Source organism: Pectinophora gossypiella, chromosome Z (assembly GCF_024362695.1).
Source record: "Pectinophora gossypiella chromosome Z, ilPecGoss1.1, whole genome shotgun sequence".
Lineage (NCBI taxonomy): Eukaryota > Metazoa > Arthropoda > Insecta > Lepidoptera > Gelechiidae > Pectinophora > Pectinophora gossypiella.
In genome coordinates this window covers 3,999,407-4,018,575 of record NC_065433.1, presented here as the reverse complement: position 1 = coordinate 4,018,575, position 19,169 = coordinate 3,999,407, and the positions used below count along the sequence as shown (strand labels likewise).

At 38.3% G+C, this 19,169-nt stretch overlaps 1 protein-coding gene across 6 annotated transcripts in view; it reads right to left on the bottom strand.

The window, feature by feature from the left end:
* The window catches only part of LOC126380082 (glucose transporter type 1), a 148,973-nt gene that overhangs the window by 73,041 nt on the left and 56,763 nt on the right, over positions 1-19,169 (bottom strand). For 2 of the 6 annotated variants that reach the window (XM_050029295.1, XM_050029301.1), the window contains exons 1-2: positions 7,347-7,568; positions 6,765-6,921 (exon numbers count right to left, since the gene is read on the bottom strand). The exons of the other annotated variants lie outside the window; for them this stretch is intronic. The gene's annotated coding sequence lies outside the window, so the exon portion shown is untranslated. Of the gene's footprint in view, positions 1-6,764; positions 6,922-7,346; positions 7,569-19,169 lie in introns of those variants that run through there. 6 annotated transcript variants of the gene reach the window in all.

Here is a 19,169-nt window from a genome sequence, read left to right as displayed (position 1 = left end):
CTGCTCACCATCTATAACCTTGGTCTAACAAAAACCTCGAAGAGGTGTTTGCACTTAGTTCATCTTGTGATGGATGTACCTCTGGTCCCAATCGGGATATAGCATAGTGCAGAACAACTAGCTAGATTACAAAAAATCCTCGTTTCATATCGAAATTAGACATAATATTAGCACCTGTGCACTGTTCACAGTTCACAGCTTAGCTGTTTGTTTACTGCATGTAGGTTCTCGGAAACGCACGCTTATTATGATCCCATTAAATGGGCTATTATTTTATTTTGGGTCCCATAACCTGTCTCTCACGTTCAAACACGATTTTTATAAAGCAAACAATTATTTTTTAAATAATTACACTATTGGTACATTTCTGATGTTATACTCGTGCTTTTATGTTCCACGTTTTTATCAAAATTATTTGAATTTAACCAAAAACACGGTAACTAAGTTGTACTTTTGAGTAACGCAGTTGTTTCCCTACAAAATTCCACTGTCCCTCTCATATATTTACTCCATATAAACACACATTACTTAAAAACTCTTCAAGACGCTATTAAAATGTAATATTTGCGGTAATAACACGTAATTTAATCTTTACTTTAACAATAATAAATATTATTTTCCTTTATCAGTTTTTAATTATTCCAAAATATTTATTGTGTCCCCGCGGCAAACCGAAAAATTACGAACACTATGTTACCATACGAAACTGAGTCTTAAAATTAGAATTTTGTATGCATTTGCGCCAAAAGTCGTATAACATATAATCAAATATTATTGGGGCGCGGGGGGAGTGCGTGGCTTTGAAATTCGCCGAGTCAGTCGCGAGGACGCCGGCGGGATAGGTGCGTGTATTAATTGGGAGACCGCTGAGTGACCGCTGTGATAGGTGAGTTTTTTGAATATTGAATAATCTTTTACGTTATATCTTAAAAAAAAGGAGCAAATATTTATTGTACACGATCTGTTTTATAAAATGAATTACCATATGAGTGTTATTTTAGAATACACGTGGTTTCTACAACTGAGTTACCGATGCACTGCGTTACTGCGAAATGTAACGCAGTTGTAGCCATCGTAACGCAGTGGAAATACTCAATGATTTTGCTCAATATTTACAAATTTAATAGTTAAATAATAGTTTAATAATTTAATTTATAATTATTTCGTTACAGAGTGTCGAGTTTATCGTCCACAAGTCCCTAGTCAACAACGTGTTGACCATCGGTAGTGTTTCGAGCAGGGTAGCGTGCCTGATACTCAGAATATCATCTCGATATTCGCTGACTGTCATCCAGGTATACGCTCCGACCTCGGGACACCACGATGACGAAGTGGAGACTATGTATGAGGAGATTTCTAAAGCCATGCATAGCCATAAAAGCCACTACACGATTGTGATGGGGGACTTTAATGCACAGTTGGGGAAGCGGTGCGGTAACGAGCTGAGAGTAGGGCAATTTGGATTTGGGGTTCGGAACACCAGAGGCCGGATGCTGGCGGACTTTATGGAGAAGAAGAACCTCTATATGATGAACTCCTTCTTCAGAAAGCCCGCACCCGCAAATGGACCTGAATAAGTCCCAGTGGAAATTATAAAAACGAGATCGATTTTATCATGTCGACGAAAAAGCACATATTCAATGATGTCTCTGTGATCAATGCCGTTAAGACGGAAAGCGAACGAACGGGTTTCCGAAAAGGCTTTAGCACCATAGACCACATCCATACGATGCGGCAGGTTATACAGAAGACCGAAGAGTATAATCTGCCACTTTGCTTGGCGTTTGTGGACTATGAGAAAGCCTTTGATTCGTTCGAGACCTGGGCGGTGTTGCAGTCTCTTCAGAGGTGCCAAGTGGACCATAGGTACATCGAAGTGCTAAGGGACCTCTACCAAAATTACACTATGTCAGTTCGAGAACAGAACCAGAGCTCTAATCCGATCCAACTGCAGCGAGGAGTGAGACAGGGAGATGGCATCTCTCCGAAACTGTTCACTGCTGCATTGGAGGATATTTTTAAGCTTCTGGACTGGAAAGGATTTGGCATCAACATCAACGGCGAGTATCTGACGCACCTTCGATTTGCCGATGATATAGTCCTAATGGCTGAGACCCTGGAAGACCTGAACACCATGCTCGAGCATCTCAGTAACGCATCCCAAAAATTATGTCCAATGACCATGTCGCACCCACTCCAGTTCAGGTTGGGAACGTTACACTCGAAGTTGTAGACCAGTACATGTACCTAGGACAAATAATCAAGTTAGGTAAGTCCAACTTCGAGAAAGAGATCTCTCGTCGGATCCAACTCGGATGGGCAGCGTTCGGGAAGCTGCGGAATATCTTCTCGTCCAAAATACCTCAGTGTCTCAAGAGGAAAGTCTTTGACCAGTGCGTGTTGCTAGTGATGATCTACGGCAGTGAGACGTGGCCGCTTACTATGGGTCTCGTGAGGAGGCTCGGTGTCGCTCAGCGGGCAATGGAGAGAGCTATGCTCGGTATTTCCCTGCTCGATCAAATCAGAAATGAGGAGATCCGCAGGAGAACTAAAGTCACCGACATAGCTCGGCGAATTGCAAAGCTGAAGTGGCAGTGGGCAGGACACATAGCGAGGGGAATCGATGGCCGCTGGGGCGGAAAGGTTCTAGAATGGCGACCACGTGTCGGACGACGCTCAGTATAGGCCCGCTACAAAGTGGACCGACGATCTGGTGAAGGTCGCGGAAAGCCGCTGGATGCGGGCAGCGCAGGACCGATCGTCGTGGAGATCCTTGGGGGAGGCTATGCCCAGCAGTGGGCGTCGTAAGGCTGATGACGATGATGACATACATACATAAACTCATGCCTATTTCCCACCGGGGTAAGCAGAGACTACAGAATTCCATTTGCTGAAAACGAATTGAATGAATTTGATGTCCCATTAAATATATTTGACTCAGACAGAAACTAATGTATGTTTAATATTGTTTTTTTGAGAAGTTTTGATTTTATTTTATTCTAAGAGAGTTTTGTTTAATTTGTTATGGTTTCAATTTACGTAATTGTATTCTGTTTTTAATTGTTTTCAGTAAGTTAAACACCATAGATGCGGAAAGTTTACCATTATGTTACTTACTAAACTACTGCGTTACTTTTTTGTCCCCCATTTTTATGGAGACATTTTCAGACTTAGAACTAAAACTACCTAAGTATATTTTAAAATTCTTGACTTTTATTGATTATTTTTAATATATAAATGACCTCCATAAATAAAATGCTTGAACTGCTATTGTTTTCTATTTTATTAAAAAAGTTTATCTCATAAAATCAAAATTAGGTAACGAAGTGGTAAACCTAACCATAAAAAGATGTATTAGACTGAAATGTTTCGTGATTTAATAATATAAGTTCAAAAATCTTTTATCTTAATTTAAAAAAAAAAAGGTTTGAATTTAATGTGAACGTTCTCAATAATAAAACTACATAATGTAACAAAGTAACACAGTTGTTGTTTTTCTGCACCCTCCCTAGTATAAATATAAAAATAAGTGAAAAATAATTGGTAAACATCGCTGCAAATTCCTGTAAAATGTAATTTAAATATTATTATTGTTATAATAGTAAGAAATATTAACAAACAATAGCATAAATAAAAAAAAATTTTTTTGGCGAATTGGTTAGCCATGGCACCCAGAATAAAATAATAGCCCAAATTACATTTATTTACCCATTTATCCATCCACGCGTTCGATTTATGCGTGTATGTGTGTGTGTAACTTGTAACAATACGGAACTGGGAGAAAAACCGCAATGCGATTGCATTGTTATTTTATATAAGTATCATGTTTCAACAATAAAATAAACACGATACCAAAGTTGTTAAACATTCTATTGATTGAGTCTAAATGCGGAAATCTGAGCCCACTTACATAACACCTTCTATTGATTCTGTACATAAATTTATTACGAACCGTACCTATTCTGACTCAAATGCTGCAGTTCCAGGATTTGCAGTCCGAAAACCATGAAACCACTTTTCAATAATGTTGCGATATTATTCAAAGCGAGGAATATTTGAATCAATTTATATTAATCAAATATAAATAATTGATTTGTCCTAGATCTAAGTTGATATTGTTATTGATTGTTGTTGTTAGAAGTTCTAAAGTTTTCCGGGAACAAAGCATACCATACCTTTGCACAGTGTTTAGGTAATTAAGGGCCCTAACTTATTAGGACACTACGGTTGCGTCACCAGTGAGAAGTCGTAAATAAATGCCATCCACGGCAAATGTAATGTACTTTATGTAAATTTCTGCACGGCCGTTTTATGCGACGGCGACGTCCCTAATGCAACGTGTGGGCGAATAATTTAAATGCATGGAAAAGAATCACCATTCCCTGTTTGACGGCAAACGCTATAAGCGTGACAAGTGTCAATTCAATATCGAGCGAATTAGCAATATCGTCAAACCATCTATTTCAGTTAGTTCCGATTGCATATTCCTACATTGTGGCTAAGGAAGCGATTCTATATCGCATCGCGTTACATCGTAAGGGCGTCTTGCAGATCTGTGAGCGATATCGCTAGATCGTACGATTGAATTTAGAACACATTTGCGATTGCGATCGTCCATAAGTATTCTGAGGTCGATCGATGGAATGCCGTATCAAATCGCCCTGTGAGGAAAGTCGCTAACTTTGAATATCGAATCTTCATCAAAATATAAAAATCATATATAAGTAAGTAGGTACTTTATTGCACCAGAATAAAAAGAAAAAAGTTAAGTACAAAAAGAGACTTGTCTATTTACTTGGCAACCTAATCTTCATTCGCAAGCATTAAATTATTCGCCAACTACTGTGTTGTGCGCGTTGTCCTGTATTCACTGGGCAATAAGAAAATCTGGCACACAACATATTCGGCGACATCGCGCAACAGCACGCGACAACGTTGTTAACAGAATTTGTATATCAGAGATATCCCGCGTCTCGTCGTGTTTCATTCTCGCAACATATAACTTAAATGTTGTCGCGTTAATATTGCAAGAGTTGTAACGGTATCAACCTTAAATTGGTTGACATCAAAATTAACGTTCGGTTAGATTTTATTCTTAATTCAAATTTTAAAAATATCTGTTTAGCTTTCATCTTCTTTCGCTTGTCACGTGCTATCTGCAGCCATGCCTCGGATATGTTGTTCTTATCCCGTTATTTTATTGCTATTTCTTTACTATCACTATCACTACGAATCAAACTAACCTAACCTAACCGAAATAATTGAAGTCCTGTTTGTTGCTGTTTCCCGATTATTCATGATCACGAAACCTTTTCCCGTACATCCGTGGTTACCGCCCGCGATAAGCTTTTAACAACTATGGAGACACAAGCGTCAAATTATTGAATTCCGGTTAGGTTCTACTTGTACTTTTGTACGCGATTGAAATCCCGGTGACATTTGGCACGTGTGACTCTGCTTTACGCCTTCTGCATCCAGAAGTAATATCAGAGACGACAGCACAACTTGTTGCATTCCAGACGCAGCAATATGAATGAAACGCGCTTCACTGAACACGAAAGCAGTGACAAGCAAGGGCGCTCGTTACCTTGCAGCTAATGTAAAACATAGATAATAATATCTCATTTCTCTTTTTCAATTTCACTTGTCGATTGCATTTTATATAATTATATAAGTAACAGAGTTGACACGAATGCTAGTTCTTAGTTTGTTAAAGACGCACCTATGGTGTAGACGCGGCCTAACTGCACCTTCATTTCAAAATTTCAATATTTATTATAAGTACCTCTAAAATCAATTAATACACATAGTGCGATTTTAAATACCTACTATTTGACCTGTTCTTTTCAAATTTCAAGTTTGCCACTCGCGCGGCCATATTGGAAAGATGGCGCCCAAAAATAGATTTTTGTCAATATTTCATTTCCTTTAACCTATAAGTTTACGTTTAAGAAATGTTGTAGAGGACATAATTTAGTCTAAAGCAATATTTTTTATAAATAAGTGGGGCGCGTAGTTATATAATATATAGTAATTTATATCACAAATTTTCAGATAACTGTAACTTTTGACCCGTAATAAATGTCCAGTTGTAATTTTCACAGAATACGTAACACGAACGTATAAAATATTTTATAAAGTAAATAAAAAATCCGTATACGATAAACATGTTATTTTACGTTACGTGTTCAACTATTTGGTTTGGCTGTATTAAAAAAACGGTAGGTAGAAATACAAACAAGCGACAAACTCGTAATTTTATGAAACAAATACCAAAGTAAATGACAAATAATAAAAAGGCTAAGCGTGAGTTGGACGCGAGCTACGAATCCCAAAGGACAGAAATTAAGTAAAAATCGCATTTTCTCTTAGTTCAGAATCTGTAGCACAAAATCTTAAATATAATTACGTTCTAAATATCAGTCACTCATGCAAAATTATAAATTCGCTTGCTTATCAGTTATTTATGTTATTTGTCGTGTTGTAACGTTTAAAAGTGTCGATGTTGACCCATATTTATAATAATATATTATCTAAAAGCTGGCGATAAGAGAACATTACTGGTCTTATGTGTTACTTATTGTGACACGTTAAAAATACATAAATTAAGTATTTTATCACACCAGTCGCATTGCTGATGTACTTAAAATATCAAAGTAAAACTCTGAAAATATTTTTATTAAGTAAGTAATTAAAAATTGTAATTTGAAAATATTCACAAACGCAAAATTAATATAAAAGTTATATTCATCAAAAATACTTACCGCTGCCAGAGGAGTCAAACGACGATAGTTTTTAACTTTTTATTATATATTATCCTTTCCTGGCTATATTTATAATTACCCTCTATGCTTTGAATAATTCCTTAAATGATTCCGCTTCTTTTTCTACTTTATATATAAATAAACCTGAAAGAAAGAACTAAAAAGGAAAATAAAATGCATTAGTATCAATGACGCGAAGTAGGTATTTAAAATATTCAGAAAATATAAAAATATATTCGCAAGTTTCTCTCCATTACAAAGACAGCAGAGAGAAAATATGTAAATATTTCATATAATTTTTTTCAAATATGAGATTGAAAGTTTCTTCTTTTTTGAAATTCTTCGGCAAAAAATCCAAATATTCCGCGCAGTTATACTCACGAGCTTTTATTTCAGAAACTTACGAATATTGCATTAAAGAAATTACTTACTTATAAAAAAAGGATGGATAAAAAATAGTAACAAAAAACATATTTTCAAGTATTTACTTAAGTAAGTAAGTACTTAATTTAAACAATTCTTCAATCAAAAAAGAACCAAAATGTAACAAAAATTCTAAATGAAATATTTTTTTAAACTTACATTTGGTATCCAATGAAAAGTTCTAAATTTAAAATTCAAAGTTAGGAAAACTTTTCTTGCAAAGTTTTAAACTGGACGATCGAGATGTTGAGTGATCGACTTGAATTTATGATCTGAAATTGGGGTATTTTTAATTTTAATTTATTTAATTTTATACTGCACACGTGCGTTGCATATGAGTTAGAGCCACTGAATGCGCTTCCTCGCTCGGCAGATGCCTACTGGGGGAGAGCTAGACGGTGACTGGCGGCAGGCAGACCAGGTGGGCGGCCCGAGGCCCGGCGCACATGCGCACTGCACTACCTCCTTCTGACATTTGCACTTTACTATTTACACCGAAGGTCATATGCAATTTAGCAATAATTAGCTTACCAAACTATTTGCATTCTTTATTATGTATGCGTGATATTTCATTTAAATTCATATTTGACTACAAACTTTCCTACAAACAAAGTTTACACACCGAGGAAGTTTGCATATGTGTGACATTTTTAGCAATCAGGGTAATAATATTGACTTCTGGGGTTCGAAGATCAACCCGGTAAATCTTCTTCAAGGGAAGCTAACCCCAAAAGGGATGCGTACAACCCTGTTTCAAAAAGTTTAGAATTTCCGTGTCTTTTCATCTATGAGGTCGCTGGTTTAATTAAAGTAAGACCCAGAGGTGAAGACTATATTTAGTACACCTCCCTTTTAACCTGAAAAATGTAAAAATAGGATTCTAGTTACTGCATTCAACAAGACCTATGACTACCACCTTTACGATCAGATTTCTCGTTAATTCTAAAAATAAACTGTTCCTGCTATAACAGATTACGGTAATTTTAGATATAGATTTAATAATCCCGAATAAGCCGACTATTTTTTTTTTTTATTTATTACCCGTTTTAACCCTTCGTCGTTCGCGCTGCGCACTTTATATATATTTAATTACAGTATTTTTGGAAGAAGTGGTAAGTAAGTACTATATTTTTCGCAGTAACTAAATAATGATTTGTTTCGTTTGTTTTTAACTGCATTATAGTGGGACATCAGCAGCATCAAAAAGATAATTAAGTACTTAAACATATGTAAAAAATAGCATAATGTATGTATATTATACATACAGGGTGTTAGTGACATCGTAACGAATACTCAGGGGGATGATTCAGACTATGATTCTGAGTTGATATCAAGTGGTATTTTCAGTCTGAATATTCCTGAAAATTTTTGTGTTTTTTTTAATTATTTTCAATTCCATACTTTTGCGACGGAAAATTCCACTTGATATCATCTCAGAATCATGGCCTCAATCACCCCTCAAAGTTTTCGTTACGATGTCACTAACACCCTGTATATAACAACAAATCCTTTACAACTTCTAACGGTTAAATTTAGGCTTTATGTAATAGGGCCTATTGCCATTCGGACACAAATGGAAAACCACGTGATATCAATCATCTGTGATCCAAACATGAATTCAAACTCAAAGGCGACTTCATTGGTGTAAAGCCCGAACCGGAATTCAAACCTGTGACCCGAACAGAGCAATACGAATTTCGACCTAAAGGTAAAAGATAGATAGGTATGTCATAATAGTTCCTAGATATAAGTTAATTGTAAAATCTTCATACAACAGTGTGATAAGAGAGAGATGTGGTGTAAAAGACGATATAGTGACTAAAATTGAAAAGGGAATGTTAAGTTGGTTCGGATACGTAGAGCGGATGAAGGATAATAGGATTGCGAAAGCAGTATATAAAGCAAAGGTTGGTTGGTGGGGCTGGCAGAGGAAGACCTAAAAGGTCTGTCGTTACTCCACTGGAGATGGATGACCTTAGAAGGTTCAGTGGGTACTATCTACTCTGCCCCGGGGTGCGATTATAAAACGATTGATGAATGTGGAGGAAGCAAGAGAAGTGTGTCAAGATCGAAAGAAATGGAATTTCATTGTCTCTGCTTACCCCGGTGGGAAATAGGCGTGAGTTTATGTATGTTCGTAATACCACGTAAGATGCAAAATAAATGAACAAACGCAGTCGGATGACAACTCCAAATCGCGGGAAAATAGAAAGTTTTTAGCGCGGATGAGTACTGTAAAATAAAAATCCTTTATTTTTTTTAAATTAAAACGGGTTTAAAAGTTTATATTCGTTTCCATAGTAGTATTAACCTTTCCAGTTTGCATGTTTTTCAGGAACATGCTTGATGTGAAAACTCAAAGCTCTTTTTACTAGTACGGGGAAATAAAAATGAACTGTCCGTGTTTGACTTTTATGTGTAATCTACGACTTTTGAAGCCTTCCAGGAAGCCTTTTAACTCTATGTGAACTGAAAACAGAAAACTGAAAATGCGAAATCTGTATTCGTTCAGGATAGGTAGGAGGAGTCCACATATTTTTAATTACTGAAACAATACTTAGTAACATAATACATCAATGTAATCAAGTCTTAATTATAACACATTGCTCTTTTAAATTTTTAATGAACCTGTTCTTTTTCCAAAAAAGTAAATAAATAAAAAATAGTACAGATTATCTATACTGCTATTTATTATTATCATGCAAATTTAAAAAAACTAAGCTCACGAGTATATCGCTGGGTTAGCCAGAGGTATTATCCATCGCAAGGTGAACTAAGTACCACACCTCAATTTTCAACTTTTTTATTTTGGTTTAGATTGTCTCCCTTGATAATGTAGGTAGTATAATCATAGAATAAAGAACAATAATGCGGTAAGTACAGTTCAGTACAGTTCTCCGTGGTCCAGTGGCTAGAGCGTTAGGCTCATGATCTGTAGGTCCGGGTTTGATTCCCGATGGGGACATTGTCGAAATCACATTGTGAGACTGTCCTTTGTTTTATAAGGACTTTTCAGGCTTGAATCACCTGATTGTCCGAAAAAGTAAGATGATTCCGTGCTTCGGAGGGCACGTTAAACCGTTGGTCCCGGCTATTAGCCGTAAAAACACCTCCACCAACCCGCATTGGAGCAGCGTGGTGGAGTATGCTCCATACCCCCTCCGGTTGATTGAGGGGAGGCCTGTGCCCAGCAGTGGGACGTATATAGGCTGTTTATGTTTATGTATGTAAGTATATTTTTTATCTTAGAGACTTCTTGAAGAAATGCACATTATCGTAACAGTTAAACCTGCATACTTTATTCCGTGGTTATCGAAATTATATAAACATAATATTATAAAGTTTGTGTGCGCGCAGACAGCCGAAATATGAAGAATATCTCGGCTGACCTACAGTAAAAAGCGGCTTTACGTAAAATCACATTCTGGCGTGATACAATCAGGTTAAAAATGTAGACCACTTTGATGTGATTTATCTGTATACATTCGTGGGACGATATAACCATTCGGATACAGGTCGCGCCATCTCTTCATCAACGGCGTACAACCGAAAAACTGCGCGCCCACGCGCCCTTGCGCAAAGCGACATCTATTGGGCAGAAGCGCAACTTTCACAACCACTAGTTTGCTAGTGAATCTGCTTAACACTTAGTACCGCTACTCGTCTCTGCGGCGCTGTGATCTATAAATATTGTAGTTGCCCATTTTATACATGATATGATAGATGGCTGTACTAGTAGACAAGGACAAAACATCAAAATAGTACTACTACTATTTTGACTACTAGTATTTTGACTACTAGTAGTAGTTTACTACTAGTATAACCATAATTAAAGCACATAATAACGGGTTCGTAAAAGAAGCTACTTATTAAAATCAGAAAACATAAAAATTTCAACATGGAAGACGGGTTCAAATTATCGAGCATGTGGAATCCAGTAGTAGGTGTTGTAAAAAGCTTGAAACGGCCTAATGTGGTGAAAAAACGTGAGGACACAGTGAGTGCGGTTTGTCGTAGCGAGTTTGGTGCGAGTTCAGACGGTTCCGAATATTCCGATATCAAAAACATAAACAAGCGGCAAAGAAAGAGGGTAGACAGATATGTCTGCCCGTAGAAAATTATGGATCTACCTACTCCACTCCAATCTCATCAGTCATCCCGTGATCATGGCACTTGCAACAGTGTCGAAATTTAAACGCGGTAAGAACCTGTTATTGGTGCTAATTCCTGTAAATACCATCTAATTTTATTTTAAGTTATATCTGTCATTTTCTTATCCGCCGAAAAGGAAAGGGACGGGTAATCGACAAGCATAAAATTTATGGAACACACGTCAATTTTAAGCACAAATCTAAACCAACCGTCTAAAAATTTTACGTCAGTCACTAACCCGACACATTAATTTACTCATTCTTCCTAAAATTAAGAGCTGTGAATCATCCGTCCCTTTCCTTTTCGACGGATATGAAAATGACGGATATAACTTAAAATAAAATTAGGCGGTGTCTGCAGGAATCGGGGCCAATATGTGCTTTAATTATGATAATAACCGCGTAAACTTAAAACAAAGTAGTATAACCAGTTGTACCAAGCGGTTGTACCACACGCGGTTCACACATACATTATACAGACCTCACCGTCATTGCCAACCAGGGGTCGGTCACTGGGCCACCTCATGAGGGTTCCACCTGGTTTTGCGTCGATCTCGGAATTGACATCCTAATATTATATTCAATGTGAGTCAACCCTCAAATCGAGGACGTAAATGTTATAAAATATCAAGATTGTCAGTTGTAGCTAAGTCGAGTGGATCTATAATATGGGTATTAGTGTCATATTTTTTCTTTTTACTGTCACATCGTAAAGTTTTACAAGAAGAAATAACGGCCTCTGTGGTCCAGTGCTTGAGCGTTGGGCGCACGATCCGGAGATCCCGGGTTCAAATCCCGGTGGGGACATATCACAAAAATTACTTTGTGATCCCTAGTTTGGTTAGGACAATACAGACTGATCACCTGATTGTCCGAAAGTAAGATGATCCGTGCTTCGAAAGGCACGTTAAGCCGTTGCCGTTGGTCCCGTTTACTACTTACTGACGTAAGTGAGTAAACGTTACATACATACATACATACATAAACTCACGCCCGTAATCCCTAATGGGGTGGGCAGAGCCACAAGTAATCAAAGACAACTTGCAGCCACTGTTGATACGATGTCGTAAGCTGGATATGATGAACCTTATGGTGATAAGGGATCAGCCTATCGCCCATAACATTAGTCCATCATGTTAGATGACACAAAACGTAAACGTAAACGTTACATGAGCAGTATTAATGATCTGTGCATGAGCCATGTCAGGGGCGTTTCGCGGCTCAATAATAACCCTGACACCGGGGTTGCTGAGGTTGGTAATCCGCCTATAGATAGAAGAAGAGAAAAACAAGAAGAAATGTGTGGGGAAATGAGTGTATCTATTTTCGCTTCGTGCCAACAAGCCGCTTCATAACCCAAAAGTTTATGCGGACTTTTGAGTTAATTCGTTTGGGGTTCGGAGTAGGAGTCTGCTCCGTAGGTGGGGACTTAGGTTTCCTCATTCATCGTCATCACATAATAAAACAATACATAAGACATGGCTGTATGGGCATAGTTCCCTTTGCCTTGCTCTTTGGGGAAAACAAAACAAAAAAAATGAGAATAGTATTTTTTGATGTGACTTATCAGTTGAAGTTCAATTTAACATTTTTGAATCTACGTCATTTCGCAAGGTGTTATGGCTGAGTAGAAGAAATGACAAGAAACTGCAACATCAACACATCTTTTAAATAGATGAGTATCCGGAGTATACATTACAAGTTATGTAATAACTAGAGAAACGTAATCAATACCAGGCATTTTTATCATTTTGGTAATCATTGATCATTATTGTAGATTTGGCGCAAATGACATTAACTACTTGGCCAGATAAATAGATTGCGCTGAGGTCTCTCATCTGGCACATTTTAAGACAACAGGCCTGAGAGGACCCAGAGAGGAACCTCGACTTAGGGCGTAGTTTGAGGGGATAATATTTGAGAATTAATCGACTGTTATGGGTCGATATATTAGCGGGGTTCAGTATCAGGGTTCTGAAGTGTTTGTTGCCGCGAGCTGATTGTCCTCTATGGCTAGAGTAATCGGGTCGTCGAGATCGTATATTAAGTCCTTCATCATCATCATCATCAGCCCATTGACGTCCCCACTGCTGGGGCACGGGCGTGCCCTATTATGGATGGATAGGGAGATCGGGCCTTAAACCATCACGCGGGCCCAGTGCGGATTGATGGTTATTAACGACTGCTAATGCAGCCGGACCAATGGCTTAACGTGTCTTCCGAAGCATTAAGGATCTCGAGATGAAAACTTTTTTTTTGTGGTCACTCATCCTATGACTGGCCTTTGCGAAAGTTGCTTAACTTCAACAATCGCAGTCCGAGCGCGTTTACCGCTGCGCCACCGAGCACCTCCTTCATTACGTCCTTCAGTCAATGGAATACTTAGCGAAGTTTTGAAAAGAAAATAATTTGGAAGACTTTATTCTACGAATGGATCTAACTATACCTACGTCTTCCTTTTACTTGACCTTAGTAACGTATGCATAGTAACATTCCGCACCACATTTAAATGACTACCTTCGTTCAATTACTACCATTAAGTACAAGTCACTGCAGGGTCTCATGGGAATTAAGCGGATGTACAGTCATGAGTGTCGTACCCACTTCAGAACCCTGTCGCACTATCACATTTAACATTTAATGAGACTTACGGATTAATTTATCTAAAAAGTTAATGTGACAAAGTGTATAATGTGGGATATAGAAATAACACGGGATATTTTAAATATCCTTACTCCTTATATTTTAACAAAATCCTCTAACCCGACCGATATCGCACCATGGACCCCCTTTTCTTACTTTTTAAAACTGCCTTACGTCCCATTCATTAACCATCCTCCTTTCATACCATAAACAATCAAATTCCCATTCATTATCCTTCCATAGTATTCTCACTTTCCTACATACATATTAGTACTCGTGACCGTACCATGCAACGGACGGAAGTGCGTATGAGACTGCTAACCTATGCAATTATTGTATCTGCAGAAATCGGGGCCATCATGTGCTGTACTGTGCTTTTACCTAATCTACGCCGCGTCATACATAATTATATTACATTTTATATAAAAGAAAGTCTGGCCAGTGTATGTTGAGACTAATCCCGTATAACACTGAGCCGATTTGCTTACACTTTTTACTGTTTGAATTTCTCTAATAATACTGTAAAGTGAGAATATTTTTTTATACATTCAATCTTCATTTTCAATTCAATATTCAATGATCGTAGTCTTGTTACTTTTAGACCAGCAGATTAACATAAACAGCCTATGTATGTCCACTGTTGGGCAGAGGTCTCCTCGCAATCAACCGGAGCGGGTACAACGGTGCCCACTGCGGATTGGTGGAGGTGTTTAAATATTTAAATCAATAATCATCATAGCGGTTAAGTACAGGTCAATTAGCGTAACAGATACGACATGTATTCGATTTCAACCAAAGATGCAGCATGCTTTGAATTATGGCCTTGACAGCGGCTCCCCGAACGGCGATTCCCGCTACGGCGAGTCTCTTTACGGTGAGTGTCTTGACGTCGCGTCTGTCATTTGCTAGTACAGTTCAAAACACAAGTTTAATCATACTAAGTACACATTATAACATTTTTAACGCGCCGTAGAGATTTGCGACGTCGAGCTATTCGCCGTAAAGAGACTCGCCGTAGCGGAATCGCCGTTAGGGAGTCGCTGTCAACGCTATAATTCCTTTATTTTAAGTGTATGTCTTTGTCCCAGACAGTATTAAACAAATGGAACATCGTTTTATACGAGAGAACATATAAAAACACGTTCCTGAACGTAACGACCTCGCTATCTTTATGAAGTGTTTTTATAATCACTTGAAAGCGCTGCGTTTCAAAAGGCTGGTTTTGAAAGGCGTCGCGGCTCATGCAATTTAATAAAGGCAGAAATGCATCTCGACGTAGTCTGTAGCGAGTCGTAGCGCCTGATAGGACGTAGCATTACGTAGACGTCGTAGCAAGTTCGCTTTACATGATAATGTGGCTTGATGCTTATGTACGTCTTCGGTCTAACTATCTATCTAAAGCTACCTATACTACAAACTATAACTCTAGAGGTCATTTATGTGTACTGTTGTCTTTTTTTAATTGAGGGGTTCGGGGCAATGGGATGGACTCCAAATAAACAGCAGAACACATTTCTAAAATAAAAAAGTTTTTAATGTGTCACAATTTCATGAAAAAGTAATGTTTTTTCTCTCTCAACTCACACCACACTTTATAGGTAAGTAAATCTATACGTGCGAGAAGGCAAATTTATACATGACTGCGCAGGATTTCCATAGCCTGCGTATTAAGTTACATGAGGATGTGACGGCACCAATCAGATAACACGTCTCAGTTTCAGATCATGCTCCGATCGTCAATTGTCTGCTAATGCCTGAATAGGCATCAAGCTCTGTATATACATATATGTACATGTAAACAAAGCCTATACATAAAATAGACATAAAGCTAGGGGATATTACATGTCTGCCAGATATTAACACGTTCTGACAGTACATTAGGGGTCCTCTTCATCATAAAGGCAAACGAGGCCCAAATTCTCACGGGGGCCCCGAAAGTTAAACATAATCATTTTTATTCATAACTTTGTTACATGTCAAATTAAAATACATCTTATAATAATAAAGAAAATACATTCAAGTAACACTTTCAAGGACAGAACGTCTAATGACGTTGCGATTCCAAGGTGTCATAATACCTATTATGAACCATCAATGACCCATGATCTTTGTCCGTGAAAGGGTAAATACTGTACTTACATACATAAATTCACGCCTATTTCCCACCGGGGTAAGCAGTGACTATGGAATTCCATTTGCGTCGGTCCTGACATTCCTCTCTTGCTTCCTCCACATTAATTAATCGTTTCACGCACGCCGGTTCAGAGTAGATCTTACTGAACCTTTTCTAAGGACTTTCAGACAATCAGACGCGATCAGCCTGTAATGTTCTAACCAAACTAGGGATCACAAAGTTATTTTTGTGATATGTTCCCACCGGGATTCGAACCCGGGGCCTCCGGATATAGCAAACTATAGGACTAAGACATGAAAGCAAATGATCTTGCGAATATCAACGCTTGTGGAATGCTATTACTTGTAAACTCCTGTAACTGTTGTATAAGACAAGTGTTGTACTCGTATCAAACTAAAAACAAAAAGTATTAAGAATGTTAAGTCTTATCTCAGGTTATAATAAGAAAAAGTGTATGCATCAATGCCTTTATAAGAACGTAAATACTAAAGATAGATTAATAATCTCTCTTTATAGGATTAATTTGCTGGAATGAGTAAACACGACCCTGGAATGAGTTAACACGGCCCTGATAAATTCCAGGCATGTAGATACTGGTTTAATATCCGGAGCAATTCATGCATCTCGATATAGACAAACAAAGGCTCGATCAAAGGCCAATCCTAGGAGGAGATTGCACAATTCTATTCAGAACAACGGTATTGGGAGTTGGGGCTGTTGACCTCCGCTTTGATGACGCTTTGATGTATACAGGGTGTTAGTGACACCGTGACGAAAACTTTGAGGGATGATTCAGACTATGATTCTGAGTTGATATCAAGTGGAATTGTCACAACAGCAAAAGAAAATTCTACTTGATATCAACTCAAGTTCATCGTCTGAATCATCCCCCAAAGTTGTTATTACGGTGTCACTAACACCCATACGTATCCGTACGGTTACGAACTTGTACGGGGTGTAAATTAATAACATCGTAACGAATATTGAGGGAGATTTGGCTCATGATTCTGAGCTAATATCAAGTGGAATTTTGCTTTGCAAAAGTACAATAAAATTGAAAATAATTAAAAACAAACACACGCTAAAAAAGCATGAATTTTGCGATGGTAAAATCCACTCGATATCATCTCAGAATGATGAGCTGAATCATCCCGCTCAGTATTCGTTACGGCGTAACTGACACCCTGTATACTTATAGTAGATGCTCTGATTAATCTTCTGTATGGCATAGTCTACATGGCAACTACGCTGCATGCGTCGCGAAATATATGATCATTGTGCACACATACGAATTTTTGAGGCAAGTTGAGTGTGCGTGCTCTCTTAGACCACAACACTGCTTTTTTGACGTGACTTATTGTATATTTACTGCAGATGGCATTAGACACTTGGCCGGACTATGTAGTGCTGTGCAGTAGTGGCAGCAATTAATATTTATCTTAAGTGTAGTTTTCACTAACGCATTACATAATGATGAACGGCGATACGGCTCACCACCTATCACGTTGGTTTTACAGAAAGCTCGGTGAGGTGTGGTTACTTAATATTTGTCTGGCCAAGTAGTTAATGCCATCTGCGGCAAATCTACAATAAGTCACGTCAAAAAAAAAAGATTACTTAGTTCATCTTGCAATGAATGTACCTACCCCAATATATTCGTGAAATTGTATAGCCATTGTATATGCCAGGGCTGATGACGTTAGTATTCCACCTCACAACCTACACGATAGGAAGAAGACGCAAGAACAACTGTACACGGTCATTTCTCGCTTCGGATGGCATTCATTACCAGGCCTGACAAATGGGGGTCGCTGAGGGCTCTCACACTTGACAGTTGCACTAGAAACAGTTTCAATGAATACAAACCGACTCGGTGACAAAGAGAAATCACAACAACTCTGCTTTATGGCACTGACTCTGCAACCGATATCGAACGTCAGCAACTCACCGCTACAAAGAACGTGTTTATTTTCAAAACCAATACACAACAAAGGGAAAATTTAAATTGATTTCGTAAAAAAATGACCGCGCATTACTTTCACATCCCAAACGTAATCTACTTCATCGTCGTCTGAAACACCCCGGACACTTTATACAAACTCGTTTTAGACAAACACTAAACATTGACGTTATCGTACATGCGCATCTGTGTGTGTGACGTCTAACGCCATACGTTTGAAGACTAAAGTAAGGCCGAGGGGGTGTGAGGTAAACCTAGTTGTCGTTCTATACAAGTAAGTGCCTTTTTGAAAAGTCACATTCTGTCATATTTTTACAAAACCTCGATTTCTTCCAATTTATTTATACACAACTTGCATCCGTCCGATCATGACCTATGCAGGGGTAGTTTTCGCTCACGCGAGTCCCTCTCAAATTCACCGTATACAGGTAATACAAAACCGTTTCATGCGGAAACCCACGGGAGCACCGTGGTTCCCTTGCAATGAAAATCTGCACATTGACCTAGGTCTGCCCACCATTGCCCAATGGCTCAAATTAGCTCCAAAACGTTTTTTTTTTTCGATTCTGCTCCGCACCACCCAAATCCTCTGGTAGTTGCGGCTTCCGAATACACTCCGCTTAGGGACGGTACTGAAAAGTATCGGCGTCCGAAGGACGTAATATACGATCCCGACGACCCGATTACTCTAGCCATAGAAGCAGCCAATCAGTCCGAAGCACGGAATCGTCTTACTTTTTCGGACAATCAGGTGATTCAAGCCTGAAAAGTCCTTACCAAACAAAGGACAGTCTCACAATGTGATTTCGACAATGTCCCCATCGGGAATCGAACCCGGACCTCCAGATCGTGAGCCTAACGCTCTAACCACTAGACCACGGAGGCTATCTTGCTATACAAGAACTTATTGTCATTATTAACATGACGGAGAGAAGCGTTTACTTAAATAAAAAAAAACAAAGATAGTGTTTGACAAATAGAATATAAATAGCTACGTTTTTCAACGCTTCCCTGTTTCCAGACGTCATTCATAATTAGATCAGCTTTTAAATAACGCGTCTGCCAGCCAGGATGATGTTGCCTAGAATAGGCCA